Genomic DNA, 9,605 nt, shown 5'->3' with positions numbered 1-9,605 from the left:
GATTTTTGTTTTTTCTTTAGTCTAGCTTACACTGTGACAACATAATGATAATTTTACCTAATATGTCAAACACTTTTTATATAAACATTACATACTGCAGCTTTAAGCAGTACTGTTGTAATTCTTTTTATTTATTTATTTATTTATTTTTTTGCAGATAAAAATCTGGAAAGTGTGGCATGCATCTTCTCCTCACCCCCTGAAGTTTGTGATTGTAACGTTCAGTGGGGTGCTAATACTTTTGCAAGGCCAGTTTTGTAAGTCTGACCTTATGTCAGAGCAGTCCTGTCTCAGCGCTGTCCTGCATCTGTATCAAAAAGCAGAACAGATTTCAACCTTGGAAATAAGTTAATACATGGTGTGCGGCTGGTTCAGCTGATTTGTATTCATGTGCTTGCCCGCAATTTGATGTACGCTCTGCTCTGACTGCACCGAGCAGGAGTCAGACTAAATCTTGCTTATATACAGTATTCATCAGGGATAAGGTCATGAATATTTGATGCATGTACCTATCACCCAGCCTACCATATACACCCAAACAAGAAACAAAACTGCCACAGCTTGCAAACTCTTTGCCTTATCAGCTCTTCTGCTGTGACCCGGCAGGAAAGCATTTGTCTGCAGCATTTCCTTTGAATTACCGTGACGACGAAGGAGGGGAGAGTCAAAACCAAAGCACATTCTGACCTTAAGTGTTGGGATGGTTCAGTACATGAACTCATCTGTGTAATTAAATTTATGGTAGACTTTTGAAATCCTACACAGAGTCATATTTTTTTTACTTTGATCTATCATGAAATAATGCTGTTAACTTAGTAAAGTATCTCCTTTTTCCCAGAATATTACATTCATAAGCAAATGTTTTGCAGGACCATGTCACTGTCAGAACTAAGCAGTGGAAAGACCTTAAGTTCAGAAGCACTAATTTTTCTTAAATATTTGCAGTCAAGTGATTTATGTCGACTTTGGTGTGAAAAACTGAATACTTTCTGAACAGCACACACAAAAAAAATGAGTAAAAAGGTCAAGCTAGCTTTGAATTATGTGTTTTATGAACCATAACCAAGTAAGGCCATGCATATGTAGCAGAGATTAGCTAAAACGGGTGCTGAATATTTCTTCGACTTTCTGTTTTTGCTGGTGTGCAAAAGGACGATTGAGTTGGGAGTGACGCAATGAAATCAGAAATGAGTTTGCAGTTTTACATATTTGTAAAATTCAGATTGAAACATAAATCTAAGGTTTTGTTTCTTTTGCTTGTGTTGTTTCTAGAGGGGTGGGTGATTCTTTTTGTGGGATGCACTCAGCATGTCAAGGTTAAAACTGACTGACAGGCCATCACTCATGTTTAGGGCTAGTCAAACGCAGTGACAGAATGAAGAATGGAGGAGCTGATAAGACAACATTCAATGCCGGCTGCACAGATTTATTATTAGCATTTCCAATGCAAATGTGGGGTCTGATTTGTCCTTGTTATAGCAATGAAGTATACCCCACAGTGTCTTGTGTTTGTAGGAAAATTACTGGTTATTTTTAGTCAACTTTTTATGTGTACTGCTCTTAATATTAAAAAAAAAAACTGGGCAGGTTAATGTTTTGTCTTGTCAACTAAGCATCCCTGAAAGCTGATTTTGTAGCTTATTACAGAAGCTGCAATGTAAGAAGTATGAAGAAGCTATGTAAGAATGTAAGCTTCTTATGTAAGAAGCTTTTACAGAAGCAGCTTTTTACATCTATTGTTTTGAATGTTTTATGTTATGGTGCTTCGTCTAATGAATCTGGATTTTCACTAGCAGTCTTTTTTTAAGCTCTGTAATAGGTCAGAGAAAGAGCAAGACAATGGCTTGTTGAAAACTGGCAGTATGTGTCAAATCGGAAATGATGAAGCCATGTTTCAGGTGAAACATTATTGTAGTTTTCCTAACCTGATCAATCATCTTTTGGGACAACGTAAAAAGGCTGCCCTAGAGAAACTCCAGAAACAAAAGTATTTTCTTCCTCTGTAACAGATTTATCCTGTTGTTTTATTTTTTGGTCATATGAAAACTTTTTAGATCGTAAAACAAATGTAATTAGAGTCAATACAAATGCAGATAAATGATATTTCTTACCCAACGAAGTCAACCCAAAATTGAAAACAAAGTGGCTGGCACCTTTTGTTAGTCATCTGTGATATTGGTTCAGTTTCCCTGATTAATTTACCTGTAGACCTGGAGAATCAAGAAAGGGCATAAATTGAACCCTTCTAAGAACATGAAGTAGGCCAAAATTTAACAAATTTGTCCAAAATATTTAAGTTAAATAAAAAAAAAATAATAATCAGAGAAATTATTCTTCTTAAAAAAAGAGTTTTCCAGATTTCCTCTACAAAATACGTTCTTTATTGTTAATTTATGTAACAGGTACAAAAAAAATAAGCCAATCGGAGATCCTTATTTGCGGTTGCTAGGTAGAATTTGTTTTCTCCGAGGATATTCTTTTTGGTTCAGGTTCAAGCTAAAAATCAGCCAATCACGTCTTGCATTGCAGTCAGTGGGCGGGTCCTTCCCCTTCCACAGGTTGTTAGCTAATCTAACGATTTTTCTAAAAGTCTAAAAGTGGGCAAATGTTCAGCGTACAGAGAATGTACCCCAAAGCTACCAATGTATTGCAGATTTTCTTTTTCTTTTTTGGCCTTTTTAAAATCATAATTAAACCATAAAAATGATCGCGGTGTTAAAGTTTGGCTAACATGCAGCTTCGGTCCTGGATGCCGTGAAAAAAAAAGCTAATACACCAGAGGTTTAACGGTCAGTTTTCAGAACACATCCCTGGAGTAATAATGACCAAATGGACGGTGTGGGTTTGGTTTCATCTGAGCGTTAATGGTGAGTAAAACCAGTTTTGTTTGTATTTAGTTGCCTCTTTTGTTACTTTGAATCAGACTGTCAATGGCCTTTTGAGTTTTTGTGTTCTTTACGGATCTCTGGGGTCCTTCACATTGATTTCTTAATAAATCTAACGCGAAATTATATAAAATTGTTCAATGTGCTTTAAAGATAAAGTTTAAGAGTTTTGGCATTTATTGCAATGCTTTTATGGGACGTTGGGACATAATTTCCCTAGCAGACAGTACAAGACATTTTATTTAAGGCTGCTAACAGTGCTCCCTCCCCCACTTCATTTACTATAAATGATGAACATTTTCTTCCAGAAAATATTTGTGGAGTCCGTTATTAATGTAACCATAAGACAACCACATTTTATTTGGTAGGTACCGCATTTATAAATCTACTGAAAGCGAATGACTCCGTTCCCTCTTAAGGAAGTAGTTCAGCTCTGCCGTTCATTTGGTTCAGGTGTCCAATCAGCACCTGGTACCAGTGTCATCTGTGTTGATTTTTTAGTTTAAGCTACCGTAAGTTCATCTTTTTGGTTCTATTTTGGCGAATAAACTAAGCTACAGTATAATTCTACGAATGTGGAGACTTTAACCAGAACAAGTAGGTGTGAAATGAAGATACCCACTTTCTAACAATGCTTTTTATACAGTATGACTCAATCCAGATTTATCTTTTTATGTCTTTAGAGAGCACAGTGAGACCTTTACATTTTGGTTCGTGGCCAGAACGGCTGTAACCTGTGCTCAATGCTAAGGATTAAAAAGGTATGTTGTTAAAATAACTTATTGTGACTAACAGTTGTAGATTATATATATGTTTTTCCTTCTTTCTTTTCATTTTTATTAACTCTGTCATCAAAAGGCGGCCTGATTCCTGTAAACCAGCCAAGCTTACTACTGACATAACTATTTGGCAGTGATGAGAAGTGTTGACATATCTTTGATATGCAGCTAGGGTAAAAATATTCCCTTATTTTTGGATCACAAGAGTGTAAACTCTGTCTTTTTTCACCATTAGATGCAAATGACACACATGACTTCATCCCAGACAAGGGTCGCTGTAAGGTGATACCCCTCTCATTTGCAGCAGCTTCTGAATTTCACTAGACGTGAACAGCGTTAAAGCCAAAACATGCAGCTGTGATGTCAGAATGAGAAGCACCTAATGTGCATTGCAATGGAGTTAAACACTTAAGCAATTACTCAAGCAACGTTTTCGAGCGAACAGATTCCACCTGCTGACTCTGATCTTCAAACTGTCGGCTTTGGTATTATAACTCAGAGCTTTGAAAGGGTTGCTACATTTTTTAGACCTGTTATTGCATGTAAAGAGGAACATTTTTGCAGCAGAGCCTTGTTTTGGCAACGCTTTAAGGACAGTTGTGCCTGATGAGATTAGTTCAGAAGGGGAACGTGGTAAAAGATTGGGATGAGAATAAGGGGAGTGTTGTTTTGATAGCAGCTGAAAAGAGGCAAATATCTGTCAAAGTTGCATTATATCCTTCAGTCTGAGCAGTGTAGGTAAACAGCAGGTGTGACATAGAAAAACAGCCATGAAAGCCAGAGTACAAGTTATATTCTCCCCCATAAAGAAACCCTGATCATTATGCTCCTCCATGTATTTCCAAAAAAGGCATTGAGGTATTCAGGACAGAGTGCAGAACATAAAATGCTTTTCAACCTGACAATTAAATTAAAAAAGCTGCCCAAGCAGGAAGCCTAGCATCACACTTGAGTTGTTTGTTTTTTTTCCTCCCCCCTCATAGTTAACAGTTCAGTTGCTTTGTCATTAAAAAAAATTACATTTAAAAATAGCTACTTCATAAATGTAAAGCCATTCAGAGGAATAAGCTCATAATAGGGGTTATTATGTGATTGCTCAGTGTTGTAAAACTTGGACTTTTAGCTGTGAAACAGAACGACGATGGATCATTTTGTGTTCCAGCTGTGGGTAGGGAGTATTTGAGAATAAAATTGCACGTTCAACAATCAGTTATGTTTACTGTGGTGTAAACCTAAGGGCTCTTTACAGTATGAACCCCTTTATGCTTGTAAAAAAAATCAACTTGTACGACCCGAAGAAAATGTTCTTCCCCGTTATAAAAAAACTAAGATGTTGGGAAGTTAAGTAGCTCGGTCCACGCTCTAAATCTGGCTTCTCTGAAATAAAATGTAATGTTCGTTTTCCTGAGTGCATCCTAAATGAGCTATGGCACAAAGGAGAAAGCAACTCATTCTACAAACTGTCAAACTAAGAAAAAAACTTTGGAAGTCATGTTATTCAACTTTCACTTAATAATATCATATATATTGTTTTAATAATATTTTTAGGAGGATTATCTGACAAAATATGAATGAAATACTCATACTTTTTAATGCAAAGCAATGTGTTTTACGTTCATATAGGTGAGTATTTATTTTTAAAAATGGCTGAAAAGTTGATTTGAACATTGAAATATTAGACATTTTTTTTACATATTAGAAATATTAGACATGATCCATATTATGTCTAGGGAAGATCCATATTAAAGCAATTGATAAAACTATGTGACACCATAAATTACTCAGCAGTGTAATATGAAGCAAACGGTGCAGAAGCACCATCTGTTCTTCCAGTTTTCTTTAAAACACATTCTTACGTCCTTTCATCCCCCATGTCTCTCTCTCTCATTAATATTCAATGTAAATCCAGACATGTAATTTATAGTGAATTTTATTTTTCCCTCACTTTGCGGTCATTCCTGCAGTCACCCACTTGGTGGGGCTGTGAGGTGGAAAAGCTACTGTTACTGAAATTCATGAACACTCTAAATGTCAGGATTTATTCATGATTTATTTGTCACTTAAAGCTCATAAATACTGTTAAATATATGAGATTGGTAATTCGCCTGTAAATCCAGGATGTGCTTGAAATGCTTCTTAAAAGATATTTTACGGCATGATCAAAGAGTGCTCAAAAGCCAAAACCGATAAATAACAGGAGAAATATGAGAGGATTTTTATCTGAGCTAACAAACCAGAGCTTTGTTCCTTGTTCCTTCACAGACAAATGACGCATCGGCCCTCCGGAGCCGTGTAGTCAGTCCACACCTAACCCTACTTCTTCTTCTTCCCCTCCCTTTAATCCCCCCTATTCCATCAAACCCTGCCACTCCCAATCATCACCCCCTTCCAAAGCCCCAACGAAACACTCGCTGCTCACTACAAACACTGACACACTCACCAGTTCTGAAAATAAACACTCCAGCACACACCTCCTTTTGTGTGTCTGACTCAAATCGGAGGCATTTTCACTTAAAATTCTTCTTTCCGAGCCGTGCAGCGTTTGAACTGCGACGCCCAGGTTTAAAGAAGGCGCTAATGAGCTGCTTGCAGTTCAAAGGTTTTAAGGTGTGGACCTAATCCTGATCCCGTAACCCAACAGGAATAAAATTACAGAAGGTGGCCCAGAACGCACGGTTGGAAAATCCTGATTTAACTGTCGACTTTTTCGTTTTCTTTTTCACAGTGGCCTGGGGTACTGTAATTGCTGTATGCTTTTCAAAACATTAGTGCTGATTGCTAAAAACAACGTGTAGATCTTTGGAGCCGCTTTCTATGGAAACGGCTATCGGTGGCATCTGTGTGGCCACGTTTATGTCGAGAAGAACCGCGTAATGAGAGTTTGCAGAGACTACCCGGAGGAAATCACAATGAGGAAACACAAAACCCCTCTGTTTAAACCAAAAGCACGCCAGCCTGCTTACAGAACGACCACTTGCAGCAGACGGTGCCATTCGAGATCTATTTAGAGATCGCTTTACTAAATTGAGCATTGTGTGCCACTGAGGCACCAAGCTTCAGCCACCGCAGAACATATGGTGTCTTGCAAAAGTGCTAACAGTTCTTGAAGTTTTTTTTACAGTTCTTTTTACAGTTCCCTAAAACCATAAATTTCACTGTTTGTTATTGAGAGTTTAGGTGTTATATTGACACAAAGAGTGCATAGCAGGTAACTGAAAGAAACGTTTCTTGAATCTTTTATTAGTAAGAATCTGTGCTGTTTGCATTTGTATTCAGCCACCCTTATTCTGATGCCGCAAAATAAAACTCAGCGCAAAAAATACCCTTTAAAATGAGTAAGTAGAGTCCAATTGGTTGTAATTTAATCTCTGTAAAAATTCAGCTGTTCTGTGGTGTTTTTTCTGCATTATGAAGACCAAGGAACGCAGCGGACAAGTCGGGGATAAGGTTGTTGGAAAATAATATCCTACATGTCGCATGGCAAAATCAGTTTCTATACATAACCCAAAAGTAATGCAGAAAAAGGTGATTCCACAAAGTACCGGCTGAAGGCTTCTCGGGGTTTTAGTTGTAAAAATATTTTTAACATTTTTTCTGTCCACTTCAGAATTATGCTCTAATTTCTCTGAAAAAAAAAAAAAAAATCTCAATAAAATAGAAGTTTTCTTTTTCTTTTTAAGGCATCACCAACTACATTTGCACAACCAAACTTCATCTTCTTGTTTAAAGATTTAATCGCAGTACACGTAACCCCACAAACCGTTCTGTGTAAATCTCTGCATCTAATTAAAAATGTAACATCCAAGGTCATCCATGTTTTTATATCAAGAAGAAATTGATTGTGTTACCCGTCTTCCAGAGGGTCCAGGGTTAGCTGAGGAAGAGGAGAAACACCTGCTTGTTGCTATTGTTCAGACGGTTTTCTCTAAAGATGTCTGAACTCTCCAACATGCTGCAGCTGGACATGGGAGGGGGCTGTGGAACTTTTTTGGCCTGTTTATTGTGGATTTTTTCAGTGCTGTTACCGGCAGCAGATGTCTTGTATACACCAGCAGCATTATCCTGCGGTGCGCTGATGTTGACATGAATATTATGGAGCTTTCCTGTAATTCTGCAAACCCAAATATTCTTCTAAATTTGCCGAGAATATGTTTAGCCAAAATGTGGACAGCTGACAACTGAGTTTGTGAGCACAAGAATGGATAGGGGGAAGACTCAAAGGAGTTTTTTTTTTCCTGACTTTTCTTCTGGTCTCTTGTAAAACCATAGCTGGTGTTAAAATGACTCTTACTTCTGTTGATTGCGGTCTAGGAATTTGAAAGCATTGTTGGTTGTTAAGCTTAGACAGGTTTTAGAACTTTAGATGGCTTTGAAATGATCCATAATTACTTGAATTTAAATGTTTCTTTAATTGAAATTTGACGTATTTATTGAAATATCTGGAACATAGGTCTTTTCATCGTCAAAGGAAAATGTTTGGAATATGTGGCAAATTCTTTTCTTTTTTTTGTAAAGCAACTTCTCATTTTAATTCAAGCCTGCTTCTGATTGGTTGATCAGTCTCTGACGATGGCTCCTTCCACAGAAGTGCAAAGTCTTGATGTAAAAAATGATGTAAAAAAGGCTGATCAAGCTTTAAAACAAATCTTTAAGGAATCTGAAATGTGTCTGATTAGTTTTTTCATTTTATTTACAGGATTCCTTCAGTCTGAGATTTCTTCACCTGTCAGATGCCAGCAAAATCTTGGTGTAGCAAGTTGTTTATCAACAAGGACAATTATATTTTCACTTAAGGCCAGTTTGGTTAGCATAGCCTTCATACCCTGATAAATAAAATCATATGAAAAGTGCTTTTTGCATTTCCTCAGTGCATAATTAAATTAAAGTGTGACAATTTAGTTAAAAATTAATTTTTAAGGGAATAAATGCCTTTTAACAGCACAGCAGGTTTTGTTTTAAGACACATGCAAGAAATTTACATTTTTAAACATGATTTGTGTGGCAGTTGTCGTGCTCTAGTGTGCCCCCTGCTGGACTGAAGGTCTTCAGCATTTGCTTAGTTTTGTTTTGGACCCACTTTTTTGGGTGGCATGGTTTAATATAATCTTGTCAAGCATATTTTTCATTTATTTTAACTTGAATGTTCTGGAAAGTAGATTTCTATATTTTTTCCAAATTAGACTTCCTTACCTCCTGCTGGCTCTGGGTCTAGCCTGTTATTATCACCCCATGAAAAGTTCGTAAGGGAAAATAAATAGCTGTGATGATTATGTCTTTGGACATGTCAAAGCACAGGCCAAAAATGGCAGAAAATGTGCTTGATGAATCAAATTTTGTCATCCGACACCCCGGTGTTATAATTCAGAGCCAGCTGGTTGAACCACTGCCTTATCAATTAGTCTGGTCTCGTTCTCCACTGAGCTTGTGCAGAATTTTTTCCGACTAGGACCATTTGCTGCAGAAATGCATGTTTATGTCAGAGGTAAAGTGGTTCCTTTTTTCACTGAACTTATAAACATTTTAGCATGCAATTAAGCATATTTTCAGAACCCAGTGAATGACAAACTATCTGGGACAAGAATGTAAATTGAAAATACTGGAGGAATGCCAACTGCCTCTTTAGTAATACAGGGAAATTTATCACTTCAGGGGGAAATTCTTGATGCTTTAGATTTGATTACCTCCAAATGTTTTGTTGTGTGAGCTACCTTTGATGAGTCGTAATCATGTTCTCCTGTGTTATTTCTGAAGCTGGCTGTAAAACATCAAATTGTTCAAAATACAAGCTGCTGAAATCATTTCACCCCCACAGCTGTAGTAAACACAAGTCGCAGTCGAGCTGAAACATGTTCTGCAACTTAGCCAAATAAAATCCAATGGGAAAGAGACTTTGTTTTTTTCTTTGCCCTTGAATATACAAAAGTTTCCTGTTACCGTACAT

General features: G+C 37.1%; 1 long non-coding RNA gene across 1 annotated transcript; it reads left to right on the top strand.

Moving 5' to 3' along the window:
* Window positions 1-2,402: 2,402 nt before the first annotated feature.
* Window positions 2,403-4,997, top strand: LOC107837559 (uncharacterized). The gene is made up of 4 exons (XR_001663577.1): window positions 2,403-2,867; window positions 3,569-3,646; window positions 3,744-3,837; window positions 3,900-4,997. It is a non-coding gene; the product is annotated as an uncharacterized LOC107837559 (long non-coding RNA).
* Window positions 4,998-9,605: the final 4,608 nt, after the last annotated feature.

This window comes from Poecilia formosa, unplaced genomic scaffold (genome assembly GCF_000485575.1).
Source record: "Poecilia formosa unplaced genomic scaffold, Poecilia_formosa-5.1.2 Scaffold151, whole genome shotgun sequence".
In the NCBI taxonomy this organism is placed as follows: domain Eukaryota; kingdom Metazoa; phylum Chordata; class Actinopteri; order Cyprinodontiformes; family Poeciliidae; genus Poecilia; species Poecilia formosa.
This window is presented reverse-complemented; position numbering and strand designations above follow the sequence as displayed.